Source organism: Muntiacus reevesi, chromosome X (genome assembly GCF_963930625.1).
Source record: "Muntiacus reevesi chromosome X, mMunRee1.1, whole genome shotgun sequence".
Lineage (NCBI taxonomy): Eukaryota > Metazoa > Chordata > Mammalia > Artiodactyla > Cervidae > Muntiacus > Muntiacus reevesi.
In genome coordinates, this window is record NC_089271.1 from 42,589,805 (window position 1) to 42,604,999 (window position 15,195).

The 15,195-nt window shown below is 44.1% G+C and overlaps 1 protein-coding gene across 4 annotated transcripts in view; it reads right to left on the reverse strand.

Annotated features, from left to right (window-relative positions):
* The window catches only part of EFHC2 (EF-hand domain containing 2), a 242,871-nt gene that overhangs the window by 89,246 nt on the left and 138,430 nt on the right, over positions 1-15,195 (reverse strand). The gene's annotated exons all lie outside the window — the stretch shown is intronic.

Below are 15,195 nucleotides of genomic sequence, written 5' to 3' on the forward strand. Positions count from 1 at the left end.
AATAAGGACGGAGATCCGTCCGGGGAAGGGAGTCTTAATAGAGGACGTTTCCAGACATCGGGAAACCCTCGCACTGGCAGGCCTGGGGGAAGTGTTTGAATCTCGGAGGGAAACCTGACTGGGAGGGAAACAATAAATAAAACCCACAGATTAGGAGCCTAAAAGCAACTCCCAGCAGAAAAGTACCCCAGACACCCGCATCCGCCACCAGCAAGTGGGGGCGGAACGGAGAGGAGCGGGCGGCATTACTTGGGGTAGGGTCCGGGCCTGAGTGCTCTGAGGACAATCAGAGGGAGCTTTTGTGAGTTCCCAGCTTGAACTGTGGGAGAGCAAGAGAGAGAGAGAAAATTAACCGGCCCGAACACACTGCTGGCCGATCGCAGAACAAAGGGACCGAGAAAGTCCAGAGAAGAACTCGCAGACTGCGGACCAACCCAGCCCCGCCGGAGGCAGGAGGCAAGGGGGAGGGGAAGGGGGCAGGCTCGGCCCCAAAGACCACATCCCCTGCCGCACTGCAAACAGGCCTCCACCTTCTAATCAAAGACCTCCGGAGATTCTGGATGGTCGACATCCGCTGGGAGGGTCGTGGCTAGACATGGTACACGCACCCGGCCAGTGCGGGCGGGATTGGGGCTGGGGACGCAGAGGGCAGAAGGCGCACGCACCTGACTGGCGCCAGCGGAAACTGAGACTGGGACCGCAGAAGGGACTGGGTGCGCCGCACCCAGGGAGAGTGCGCCTGTCAAGCCCCTGGCTGCCTGGACCGCTCTGATAGGGAAGGCACAAGGAGCAGGCGCAGCTTTTTGTTCCGCGCTTTTGTGGAACACCTGAGGGCTGGAACCACCCGCAGCTCGGCACGCTCCATATAGAGCAGCGGGAGCCTGAGCAGCGCAGACGGAGAAAGCAGCGCCAGCCCCTCCCCGCAGCGCCAGCCCCTCCCCGCAGCGCCATCCCTCCCTGCAGCGACAGCCCCTCCCCCGCAGCGACAGCCCCTCCCCCACAGCGCCAGCCCCTCCCCGCAGCGCCAGCCCCTCCCCGCAGCGCCATCCCTCCCCCGCAGCGACAGCCCCTCCCCCGCAGCGACAGCCCCTCCCCTGCAGCGACAGCCCCTCCCCGCAGCGACAGCCCCTCCCCACAGCGCCAGCCCCTTCCCACAGCACGACGGAACTAGCTACCTGAATAAGAGTTCACCTCTGCCGCCTATGTCAGGGGGGAAATGAGGCCCTGAAGAGACCGGCAAACAGAAGCCAAATAAACAAAGGGAACCGCTTCAGAAGGGACCAGTGCAACAGATAAAAATCCCCATAGAAAACACCGAATACACTGGAAGGGGCCTGTAGATATCGAGAAGTGTAAGCTGGAACGAGGAGCTATCTGAAACTGAGCCGAACCCACACTGACCACAACACCTCCAGAGAAATTCCTAGATATATTTTTACATTTTTTTTTTTTAAGTAAAAAAAAAAAATTTTTTTTTTCTTTTTTATTTTTTCTCTTTTATTTTCCTTTAAAATTCCCTATTACTCCCCCATTACTCCTTAACTTTCATTTATATAGATCTTTACGATTTTTTTAATTAGGGAAAATTTCGTTTTCTTTTTCTTTCTTTTTTCTTCTTTTTTTCCTTTTTTTTTTTCTCTTCTATTTTCTATTTTTCTTTTTCTCTTATTTCTTTTAAAGTCCTCTAGTACTCCTCTACTACTCCTTAATTTTCATTTTCAATACACTATAACCTTACCAAAAAAAAAAAAAAAAGGAAGCCCTATTTTTAAACCGAACTTCATATATATTTCTAAAACTTATTTTGTGTGTGTTTTGGTTTTTGTTTTTTAATATAGTATTTTTAAGAGTCTAACCTCTAGACTTTTAATTTTTGTTTTTCAGTATATGATATAAATTGTGAACATTTAAGAATCCAATATTCAATTCCCATTTTTATTCAGGAGTGTGTTGATTATTCTCTCCCAATCTTGACTCTGTTTTCTACCTCAGAACACCTCTATTTCCTCCTTTCCCCTTCTCTTCCCAATCCAATTCTGTGAATCTTTGTGGGTGTCTGGGCTACGGAGAACACTCTGGGATCAGACAACTTCGTAGATCTGTCTCTCTCCTCTTGAGTCCCCCTTTTTCTCCGCCTGCCCATCTCTATCTCCCTCCTCCCTCTCCTCTTCTTCATGTAACTCTGTGAACCTCTCAGGGTGTCCCTAACGGGGGAGAATCTTTTCGCCATTAACATAGAAGTTTTATTATCAGTGCTGTATAGTTGGAGAAGTCCTGAGACTACAGGAAGAATAAAACTGAAATCCAGAGGCAGCAGACTTAAGCCCAAAACCTGAGAATACCAGAAAACTCCTGACTACATGGAACTTTAAGTAATAAGTGACCGTCCAAAAGCCTCCATACCTACCCTGAAACCAACCACCACCCAAGAGTCAATAAGTTTCAGAGCAAGACATACCACGCAAATTCTCCAGCAACGCAGGAACATAGCCCTGAACGTCAACATACAGGCTGCCCAAGGTCACACCTAACACATAGACCCATCTCAAAACTCATTACTGGGCACTCCATTGCTCTCCAAAGAGAAGAAATCAAGTTCCACGCACCAGAACACCGACGCAAGCTTCCCTAACCAGGAAACCTTGACAAGCCAATCGTCTAACCCCACCCACTGGGTAAAACCTCCACAATAAAAAGGAACCACAGACCTCCAGAATACAGAAAGCCCATTCTAGACACAGCAATCTAAACAAGATGAAAAGGCAAAGAAATACCCAGCAGGTAAAGGAACATGAAAAATGCCCACCAAGTCAAACAAAAGAGGAGGAGATAGGGAATCTACCTGAAAAAGAATTTAGAATAATGATAATAAAAATGATCCAAAATCTGGAAAACAAAATGGAGTTACAGATAAATAGCCTGGAGACAAAGATTGAAAAAATGCAAGAAATGTTTAATAAAGACCTAGAAGAAATAAAAAAGAGTCAATTAAAAATGAATAATGAAATGAATGAGATCAGAAACACTCTGGAGGGAACCAAGAGTAGAGTAACAGAGACAGAAGATAGGATAAGTGAGGTAGAAGATAAAATGGTGGAAATAAATGAAGCAGAGAGGAAAAAACAAAAAAGGATCAAAGAAATGAGGACAACCTCAGGGACCTCTGGGACAATGTGAAACGCCCCAGCATTCGAATCATAGGAGTCCCATAAGAAGAAGACAAAAAGAAAGGCCATGAGAAAATACTCAAGGAGATAATAGCTGAAAACTTCCCTAAAATGGGGAAGGAAATAACCATCCAAGTCCAAGAAACCCAGAGAGTCCAAACAGGATAAACCCAAGGTGAAACACCCCAAGACACATATTAATCAAATTAACAAAGATCAAACACAAAGAACAAATACCAAAAGCAGCAAGGGAGAAACAACAAATGAATATATGGGTGGAGCCATGTGACTCACACTAGCCAATGGCTGAGAGTGTAAATGATGTTTTTCTTCTCAGCTGAGATTTATTGGTCTTGACCCTCCAAAGTTCTCTTCTCTCTCTGGTACATTCCAGGTAGTGGCTGTTCTGTCAACCTCAGTCCTGAGCAACTATTATGAACAAAGCTCCATCTGACATCAATGGATACAATCAGAGTAACCCTTATTGATTTAATTCCTTGAGATCTGGGGGTTAGTTACTGCAGCATTACTTAACCAATCCTGACTAACGCACTGAAGATTTTTTCAAGTACGCGTATTTGGCATATCTCATCCTTTCTAAAGGCTAAATAATGTTAGTCACTTAGTCGTGTCTGATTCTTTGTGACCCCATGGGCTGTAGTCCACCAGCTTCTCTGTCCATGGAATTCTCCAGGCAAGAATACTGGAGTGGGTTGCCATTTCTTTGTCCAGGGGATCTTCCCCACTCAGACATTGAACCCAGGTCTCTCGCCTTAGAGGCAGAATCTTTACTGACTGGGCCACTAGGTAAGACCTAATGGCTAAATAGTATAGTCTTAAACCAAAGCAAAAGAATTTATCCAACTATTCCCCTACAGTTGGACATTTGATTTTTTCCAAATTTTTGCTATTACAAATTTTGCTGCAATAAATATTGTTTGAGTACACACACAAACATCTATAACAACCTGTCAAAATTTTTCTGAGTAAAAAGTTTCTAAAAATGCAATTACTAGGTAATAGAGTCTCAGCATTAGATATTGCCGATTACCCTCCAAAATGCTGAACCTATTTAAGCTCCTATCAATAGAAAATGAAAGTACCTGTTATCCCACATGCTCATCTGGAGCCAGTTATATTATTCTTTTTAAATGTCACTAATACAATATGTGGAAACTCTATTTCATTATTGTTTCAGCTTGCGTGATTATTTGGTTTCTTTTCATAGGTTTAAAGGCTATTTGTATTGCTTCTGAGAACTGCTCATTCCTGTCCTTAAGCCATTTTTGTCTGCTGATTTTACAGGCGTTTTCATAAATCCTTAATGTCAATCCCCTGGTTCTTACATTGGTTGTAACTATTTTCTCTCAGTCTATCTCTTATCTTTTCAGTTTGTTGACAGTACTTTTTTTGCTATAGAGAAATAGAAAATTTTACTGTAGTGAATACAGTCAATTTTTCCTTTATGTGTTTTGGCAACTGTGCCCTACCTACCACAAAATTAAAATGTATTAAATGTTTCCTAATCAACTGTCACTAGAACCTTTACTATTAATCTATTCTTTGTCCACTGATTTGAGAATTTCTCTGTACCTTACAATAAAATCCACAATAATGAATCTTTTATGGGCTTTATACTCTATTTCACTGATAGTTTAATCCACTAACAGTAAAGTGTTTTCAAATATCTATCAATTATATAAATTCTAGTATCTGGACTTTAACATTCTCCCTTTTCAATACTTTTTTCAATCCCTGATTTTTCTTGAGGAACCTCAAAAATCAATGAGCCAATTTTTCTCCCTCAACCCTGCAAAACAAAACCAAATCTAAGAACAGAACTGCAATTCTGATTAGAATCTATTCAAATCTAGATTAACTTGGACAGATTAGAATTTTTTTTAACCAGGCAGAAGTTTTATTTCCTCCTAATCCCATCATTCGAGGCTCACCTAACTCATCCCAGGAGTGATAAAAAGCCCCCACCACAAGCAATAACCAGGAGCACCCATTTGAAGGGGTCCTGACATACAACCCTAGCTTTCTGCTCAGGCCAGGAGGAGAATGTCACCACACACAAAGGTTGCTTCCCACTTTTGCTGAAGGCAGCTTTTTAGCTTGCCAGGCACTTTGCAAATGAAACTCACTTGTCAGTCCTCCCTCAATTTCAGGTATATTTCCAGCTCTCAACCCCCCAGCCTCATAACTGGCAGGGTTATCATTTCTCCTCCCTAAGACTGGGCAAAGAGTGCCTAGGGTTTCTCTCATCAACCCTTCATCCAGGACTCAACTGAGTTCACTAAAAACTGTCAGTGGCTCTCCTAAGGGAGAGGCTGGGAGAGGGACTGGAGGGTCCAACCACTTCAGTCAGGTGCCTTATATTTAGGGACAGAAGCACAGGAAGAGAAGGGGACCTTTGGAGAGCCAAATCCGCCTTCCTCATTAGCATCCCTACAATAATGGACACGGTTTGGTCTGTCTTCTACCAGCGGGAACAATACATAGAAGAGCACTCTGTTTGTGAAGGAAAGAAGATCCTGGGGCTCAGAGTGGGGCCAGAGGCCAGAAGACACCACACAGCTGACAGATCCATGTCTCTCTGGATCTTCTCACCAGTTTAAAGGATGAAGGTGGGTTGCCTCTCTTTGGAGTCAGGCCAAGGCCTGCACACCCCACTATCCAGTCCCTGTGCCCAGGTGGGCCCCTACCTGCTTGAGCAGGAATTGATTCTGGGTGTTGGTGCGCAGGGCGATGGTCAGATGGAGGACAGACAGGAGCACCCCGCTGAGTATCACAGCCCGCATGCACACGGGCAGGAGCATATAGATGGTAGTGATGAAGGACACAGTCCACCAGATGCCCTTGGAGGTGATGCACGGCTGGAGCAGCAGCAGGCCCACCACCAGGACGGCCAGCATGAGCGCTTATAAGGCCAGGCCCACGTGGTTCTGGTGGGAGGCAGCGCGGTTGCAGAGCATGGCCAAGACGAGGATCACACCCATGGTGGCCACTAGGATGGCTAGGTAGGGCAGCTGCAGCGGAAGCCGCGCCGCGCACAAGAGCACCAACACAGCCATGAGCATCGTGAAGCTGTTCCGGTTCAGACGGAAGAAGTAGCGCTGGTCCAGCCGCTCCAGCTTGTCCCAGGGGAACTTCTGTGAGCAGAATATTTGCAGCAGTGCCAGGCGGCAGGCGCCCAGTGAGCACCGCACCAGGGCCTGCGCCCGAGCCTGCGGTGCTGCCGCCATCCCCGGACCCCTAGTCTTCCTTGCGGCGCCGCTCCTCCAGGCCTAGCTCCACCCAGCCCGGACGCTCTTCTGTTCCGCCCGTGGCTGCGGCCGCTGCTGCCTGCAGGGGGCGCCCGGGTGCTGCCGCTGCTGGCCAACCTGGAACAGAAGCCGAAGCCCCCAGTCAAACAGACTCCCGCCCCCCCACTCCTGTCTCTTGGTGGAGATGTGAGCCGAACCCCAAGGGTAGAATTTTTAAATTAGTGGCTTCCAATTCAGAGAGATAATAAAGTTTTGAAACTGTATTCATTTTGAAAGTGAAATTGCTCAGTCGTGTTCGACTCTTTGCGGCCCCATGGACTGCTGCCTACCAGGTTCCACCGTCTATGCGATTCTCCAGGCAAGAATCCTGGAGTGGGTTGCCATTTCCTTCTCCAGGAGATCTTCCCGACCCAGGGATTGAACCCAGGTCTCCAGCATTGTAGGCAGACGCTTTACCGTCTGAGCCACCAGGGAAATCAAACAAATTTTAATTCTTTTTGGCACAATGACATACACATATAAGGTAGAGAATAAGTATTAATGTATGTGAAGTGAGTGAAAGTCACTCAGTTGTGTCCGAGTCTGCAACCCCATGGCCTATACAGTCCATGGAATTCTCCAGGCCAGAATACTGGAGTGGGTAGCCTTTCCCTTCTCCAGTGGGTCTTCCTGACCCAGGTATCGAACCAGGATCTCCTGCATTACAGGCGGATTCTTTACCAACTGAGCTATCAGGAAATGTATACAACTGTATTCATTTTAGTCTTACACATTTCTTGTCCAATTTTATTGCACCCAGGTATTTCATAATATTTGTTGGTATAGCAAATAGTATCCCCCATTGCATAAAATCTCATTTATTATTAGTATAAAGTAAAATTATTGCTTTCTATGTAGTTTTCTTGTATTGAGCTACTTTTCCTGAATATTATGAATAGTTCTAACCATTTTTAAATTGAGTCTTTTAGACCTTTAGATATATAATCACATTTGGGTTCTAATTTAAAAATCAGTCTTCAGTTCCACTTTGAGCTATTTACACAATCATCCCTAATTACCTATTTCCACTATACCTAGGGCACAAAGGGACCTTAAAATTATCCAGTCCAAGGATTACCTAGTTAAGTACCTTCTGGAATATGAAAATAAGATAAATGGGAGAAGGCATAAGACAACAGGGCTTCCCAGGTGGTGCGGTGGTAAAGAGTCTGCCTGTCAATTCAGGAGATGGTTGGTTTAATCCCTGGGTTGGGAGGATCCTGGGGAGGAGGAAACGGCAACCCAGTCTAGTATTCTTGCCTGGGAAATCCCATGGGCAGAGGAGCCTGGTGGGCTACCCACCCTTGGTGGGTCCATGGGGTCGCAAAGAGTTGGACACGACTGAGCACACACATCACACACATTAGACAAGAAGGAATTATAGGGATTGAGGGGAAAATGCAAAGAACAGGCAGAGTCTGAGAGGGACAGTTGCCATTTACCCTACTGATTATTGACATGGGGAAATGTAGGCCCACTTTCTATTTTTCAAGAGGAGACAGAAATATAGGTTTTTATCTTTAAAGTCTTAATTAAAAAAAAAAACAAACACAAGCCAAAAAATATACAACTGCCAGCTATCAAAATCTATGAACTTGAAAGTAATCCAATGCCTTCAAGGCAATTTAAACTCAGAAAGGTGTGTCAGAGATTGCAAAAATAGTGGGATATAGGGAAGAAGTTTCTATTTTGTTTAGCTACTTGGGTGGATCAGAATGGTATTTGCAAAGTGCTAAAACCAGGCAAGTGTTTTGTTTGTTCATAAACAAGGAGCTCAGCTCCTAATTACTGACATTTTATGCCCCGTGTTTGGCTCATCTTGGCTTGAGTTTGCCATCATGGTAAATGAAAAGGGTACCTTTTAAATCCCCCATCTCTATTTGGGGAAATTACCACATTCTATTCTCCGTCAATCCAACATGGAAGTCAGAGCTTAATTTCCCAGCCTTCCTTGCAATTAGAAACATGCCAATGACCCAGGATCTGCCAATCAGGGAAGCTTACATGAGACTTTGACTTGGAAGAGTAACAGCTAAGCATGGGCCACATTTGGAGTCACAGGGGTCCAACTTTCAGGGGTAGCATCGGACACAAGGTTGCCAAAAGTAGTGGTAGTGATGGCTGTGATAAAATTGAGTTGAGTTGATAAAATTGGTAGCAGTGCAAATGTAGCAATGAGTGTGGGTGGTGCAGTAGGAACAGGGGCCATTTTCCCATCAGACAAGTTCTACAACCCACTTCTGGGCACTGTTCCTAGAACTGAGCCTTGAGCTTATTTCTCCAGCCCTTCCAAAGATACTGTGAACCACCCAGGATCCTTTTAGTTAATTCCTTTCCTGCTTAACTAGCCAGGGAGGATTCTGCTTTTTTAAAAACTAAGCCTGCCTTCACCAATACAAACAATATCATCAGGCAGTGACAGAAACAAATTAAAGATCTCAGTCTTTCGGAATCCCAGGCCAGCATTTTTTCCTATGACATCACATCGTTTATGTTTAATGCTTTTAGGAACGTTCAAAATGTTGTTTTCAAAATGTATGCTGAGGCGGGCATCTCAAATATATGGTATGGGTGCTGTCAAAGAGTCTATTTGGTTCAACGTAAGAGTACAGGTTTCAAAACTTTTGGAATTTGCCTTTTCCTTCTATTCATATAGATTCATAGACCAGTGGCTTCCTTAAAAGATGTTAGGCTTACAATAAAAACACCAATAACAATGTACACGGTGCTGTTAAAAAAAAAAAGATCAAAACCACATAAAAGGAGAGATAATTGTATGAGATAAATCAGGATGAGATCATCACAATGCTCTAAGCACTAAATTTACAATCTTCTTCCTTGAAGTTAAAGGACAGTAATGGAGTGGATTAATGTTTCCCAATCTTGGTCCACCAACAATCTTTATTTTCCACCTTCATGGCCTCCAAGTTTTTTAAGGGCTTCTTCAAACCTCATTTATTAAAGAATGTTTTCAATGACTCTATCAAGAGTAAATAAACAACTTATGGAAATACTGCAAATAGGACATAGATTGCTACTATTTTCAGTGACTATTTTGAACTATTCCAACTCTTGAGATAAAGGGTCTTCATTTTCTAGTGTCTGCTACAATGCACTTTCTAGTGCACTACAGTGTGCTACAGTAAGAATTTTATATACGTTATCAGCTTTATTCATCACAACAGCTCTATGTAGTATTATAACTATCCCCATTTTGTAGGTGAAAATGTTCTTCAACAACTTATGTAAGGACATCAGGATGAAAAATGGCAGAGTTGAGATTTGAATGCATGTGTCTGACTCTTGAGACCCCATGGACTGTAGCCTGCCAGCCTCCTCCTTCCATGGGATTTTCCAGGAAAGAATACTGGAGTGGGTTTCCATTCCCTTCTCCAGGGGATCTTTCCAACCAGGGATTGAACCCTGGTCTTCTGCTTGGCAGGCTGATGATTCTTTACCACTGAGCCACTAGGGTGAAGAAGCTGCCTGCCAAGCAGGAGATATAAGTTTGATTCCTGGGTTAGGAAGATCCCCTGGAGAAGATAATGGCAACCCATTCAAGTATTATTTTCTGGGAAATACCATGGACAGAGGAGTCTGGCGGGCTACAGTCTATGGGGTTGCAAAAGAATCAGACACGATTTACCCTCTAAACAAGTAAAAAATCAGATCTATTTACTACATTATATCACCTCTTTCAGGAAGAATTTTACATTTACAAGAACAAAAATTTCCTTGAGGCTCTAAATCTTAGAAGGAATTTATCACATGGAAACTCACAGGAAATCTCTTGATCCTGCAATTGACAACAGGAGTCTGAGAAAGAATGGTTTAATAATTCATTACATTCACTGCGGCCTGAGACACTGGGTGCTGAAAGTATTTGGGAAAGACACCAGGGTGAACTGGCCATGTGTCCTGCCCTCTAAGGCTGGAGCCCAGGTGGGGAAAAGAAGTGAGCACTGAGCTCGCAGAAATCCAAAATACATGCAGGCTACATGGGGCAGGTGTCATTTCTGATGGGGAGATCAAGGCTCGGGGAGGTTGCTGGAGGGAGGGACTGGCCACGTCTTCCCTGGCACAGGGCCCTCCTTGCTGCTGTTGCCTGGGTTTCAGAGTCCAGGGCCCACATCAAGAAGCCTCACTCTGCCCATGTTTCCAGTTGCACAAAACACTAGCCCTGCTAAGCTTCGTCCCTGTCTGGCTCCCTGCTAAAATCTGTCCATCAGGAATCAAGGCTCTGAGAACAGCTCTCTGCACTCCTTCAATAACAACTGACAGTGCTCACAGGCCCATCTGGCAGACCATGGAAAAAGGGTCCCAGAGAAATAGTTCCAGCCTAGAGGCAGAAGAGAAAAGAAACGCTTCCTCCCCAAACTGCCTTCTGTTTCCACCTGTCCCTGCATTCTTCAGGTCCATTTTGAGACACATATCTCAGGAAGGCCCGGTTAATCCACTAACAGGTTAATCCACTAATCCATTATTAACCATGGCACCTTATGCAGAGATAGGATGGTTTCCTTGAGAATAAAGGAAATGCCCGAGGCTTGGACCATTGTCCAGAGCATCAAGTCTGGGCTCCTGAGGCCCAAGTACATACTGAGAGGGCCAGGTATGTAAGCCGGGGAGAGAAGCAGGGCCACAGACATGAAGCCCAGAGGCCTACACTGCAATCCTGCCTCTGCCAGTTCAACACAGATATGAAAAGGGAACATTTTACAAGTGTATTTATAAACCTACATTTTCCACATCCTCTCCAACATTTATTGTTTATATAGAGTTTTGGATGAAAGCCATTCAGATTGGTGTCAGATGATAGCTCATTGTAGTTTTGATTTGCATTTCTCTAATAATCAGCAATGTCGGCCATCTTTTCATGTGTTTACTGGCCATCTGTATGTCTTCTTTGGAGAAATGTCTGTTAAGGTCTTCCACCCACTTTTTGATTGGGTTATTTGTTTTTCTGATATTGAGCTTTATGAGCTGCTCATATATTTTAGAGATTAATCCTTTGTCAAGTTGCTTCATTTATAATTATCTTCTCCCATTCTGAGGGCTGTCTTTTCATCTTGTTTATAGTTTCCTTGAGGATGTGGAGAAAAGGGAACCCTATCGCACTGTTGGTGGGAATGTAAATTGATACAGCCACTATGGAGAACAGTATGTAGATATCTTTAAAAACTAGGAATAAAACTACCATATGACCTAGCAATGCCACAACTTGGCATATACCCTAAGAAAACCACAATTCAAAAAGACACACATTTCTCAATGTTCACTGCAGCACTATTTACAATAGCCAGGACATGGAAGCAACCTAGATGTCTATCAACAGATGAAGGATAAAGAAGCTGTGGTACATATATACAGTGGAATATTATTCAGCCATAAAAAGGAATGAATTTGAATCAGTTGTAGTGAGGTGGATGAACCTAGAGCCTGTTATACAGAGTAAAGTAAGTCAGAAAGAGAAAGACAAATATCATGTATTAACGCATACATATGGAATCTAGAAAAGTAGTACTGATGAACCTATTTACAGGGAAGAAATGGAGACACAGAAGTAGAGAACAAATTTGTGGGCACAGCAGGGAAAGGAGAGGAACTGAGAGAGTAGCACTGACATATATACACTACCATGTGTAAAAGAGATAGCTAGTGGGAAGTTGCTCTATGACACAGGGAGCACAACCTGGTGCTCTGTGATGACCTAGAAGGGTGGGATGGGACCAGGGAGGGAGGCGCAAGAGGGAGGGGATACATATATAATAATGACTGATTCAAACTGTTGCATAGCAGAAACCAACACAACATTGTAAAGCAATTCTCTTCCAATTAAAAATTTAAAAAAATAAAAATAAAACCTACATTTGAAGAGTTTCAGAATGTCAGCATCTGAAAGAGACCTTAGAGATCATTATATGGACAAAAAAGTGAGATGCAAGTAGGTGAAGCAAGTTGCCTAAGTCACTTGAATTGTGAGGGTTGGGACTAGCCCTCCCTGATACCCCTACAGTCAGAGACAGAGTTCCCTTTCCCAGCGCAAGGTAATCAATTATTTACTTGTTTGCTGCAAGCTTTAGACAGAATGTTCCTTGAGAAATAGGACCTTTCATTAAATTATTCAACAAACATCTATTGTACTTGGCAGGAACCAATTGTGGAGGCAGGGAAGTAAACAACTCAAGAGGGGCTACCAGTGGATGATACAGGAAAAGCATTTAACATGATGCATGGCCCATGGTAAGTACTCGATAAGTGGTGACTTCTACAAAAGAATAATTCTTCGAGTGAGATAAGGGAAGAGATGTTGGCAAGGGTCAGCTCATGACCAAACTCATAGGAAACACTAACAGGTTGGGGATATGCCCTAGAGCCAAGGAACAATATGATAAGACTTTAGGGAGGTCATTCTGGCAAAGCTTTGGAGGGTGAACATTAAGAAAAGATCCGTTTTGCAGCTTTCAAGAGACTAGTGAAAAGATGAAAAGCCAAACTGCAACAGTGAAGCTGGGGATGGAGAGAGGGTGTTTAAAAACTATGATTTCAAGAGGGTGGAAGAGGTCAAGGTAGGGGAGAGGGCAAAGACAAGGCAGACCCCGGCTCAGGCCCTGGGGACAAGTCTGGTGGCCTTTACCAAGATAGGGTCCCCAACTGCAACTGTATGGGGGAAGAAAATGAGGTCAATTTAGGGAAAGTTATTTTGGAAGGCCTAATGGGGTTCCAAAGGGGAGATGTCCTGAAAGCCTTCATATTTGCAGATCTATAATTCAGGAAAAAGGTCTGAGCCTGAGGAGCTAAATGGAGAACTCAACCTTCAGCTAACAGGCAAAGCAGGGCAGACTGGATAAAATAGAGCTACTCAACAAGGCATGGTGAAAAGTGATGAGCCTAAAGCAAAAAACAAGAAAGAGAAGTTCCTTGCCCTCAAAGAGGTTATGTTCTGGTGAGAAGAGCCAGAGTATATCCATATACATACACATGGAAGTAAAAGAAAAATATTTGCTAGTCAAAGCTCCAAGCACAGAATTAAATTAGGAGGTGGTGTGATAGCAACTATGTAAGTGCCTTTGCCTTTGCCCAGAAAGAGCGTGAGGAGCAACGAAGAGGGCTGACTTCCAAACTAGAACACCCCTCCCCCAAAATAATACTAGACTCTCACTATTCCATTCAGGAGCTATGATATGTAGTTAGCCCAGTGCAAGGTGCTGGTTTTAGGACAGTGAACAGGGGTGTCGAGGACCCTGCCCCTCAAGAAAGCTCACATTCTAGGAGGAGAAGACACACTTAAGGACACACACACCAAGTACAGTTATCTAAATAAAATAACTACGAGGTGTGCCAGGGGTAGTGAAAAATATTGGGTTGGCCAACAAACTTTTTGGCCAACCCAATATAAACACGGGGCTAAGAAAAAAATCCACTTTAGGTAGAACAGTCAAAAAGAAAGCCCCTCTGAGGAAGCAGCATTTATAATGAGTCCCAGGGTTTGCCATGAAAAGGATGGTGTATGGACATTCCCAGCAGAGAGAACTGAATGTGCAGAGGCATGGAGAACAGAAAGAGCTTAATGTGTTTGAGAAAGTGAGTGGCAGTCAGCAGGGCCAAAGGACAGGGTGGGAAGAAAATAAGTGACAACACTGGAAATACAGAGTGGCATCGCTCAAGGCCCTGCTGGCTGCAATAAAACATTTGGATCTTATTGTAAGGACGAGCACAAGCCACTGAAGGGTTTTTCAAGCCAGGTATGGCCTGATCTGATTTCCATCTTAAGGAATTTTTTGGCCAGGAGACGCCCTAAATATTCGCAGTTGTTCTTTCCAAGCATCCGGTACCTTGAGGTCACCCTCCAATCACATGGCATGGCTGTCCTTTATTCACCCCACAATTAGGGTCAGGCCTCCATCCACGGAACAACTTCCCCTCCTTGGATCTCCTGCCTGGCCTACATGCTTCTCCCAAAGCCCCATAAACTCACTAAAGTGTTTCCAAGAGACACTGCTAGAGTAAGAGGAGAATGGATGCTTTTGTAAAGAACACAAAATACTAAAACAAAACCACTCCCTCATTTCTGATGGAAATTTGTTTTCCCCTCCACTGCTATCCATTAGTCCTCAGCCTGAGCAATTGTCTGTGCTCTTCACCCCATCCTTCACTTATTTGCCAAAAGGCCAGGAACATGTGTACTGCCATGAACAATAACAAAGAACTATAAATTCTTATTGATCCCAGAAGCTTGGGAATTCTAAACAATAAAAATATGTCCTCTGATTGCTGCACTCAAAAGAACATTTTGGAGATACAAAAGAGCTTTGTTGAAAGAACAAATGAGCTCCAGGGATACTGTGGGCCTCATGGAGGGCTTGGGTCACCAGGTATTGATACAACCGGCAACTCCAAACACAAAGTCAGAAAGACCTCCCTGCCACGCTCCCCCGGGCTCACATCTTCATTTCTTAGCTGCATCTTGACTGCATCAAGCCAAGTTTCCTATATAGCTTTTAGCCACTATTGTTTTTAGGAGCCAGAATTCTCAGCCTAAAGAGAAAGTCCCCTTTGTCCTCCATCCATGATTTAATTTACATTCTCCTAAACGCTCCATTCACTTTGTTTTCAGGCTAAGAAATCTCACAATTGTACCAGGCCCTGAATTTGAATTTCCTTGTGTTTCTGCTGTTTGGAAATTTGCCTAGGTCAGTCACTGGACAGTCCTAGAAATT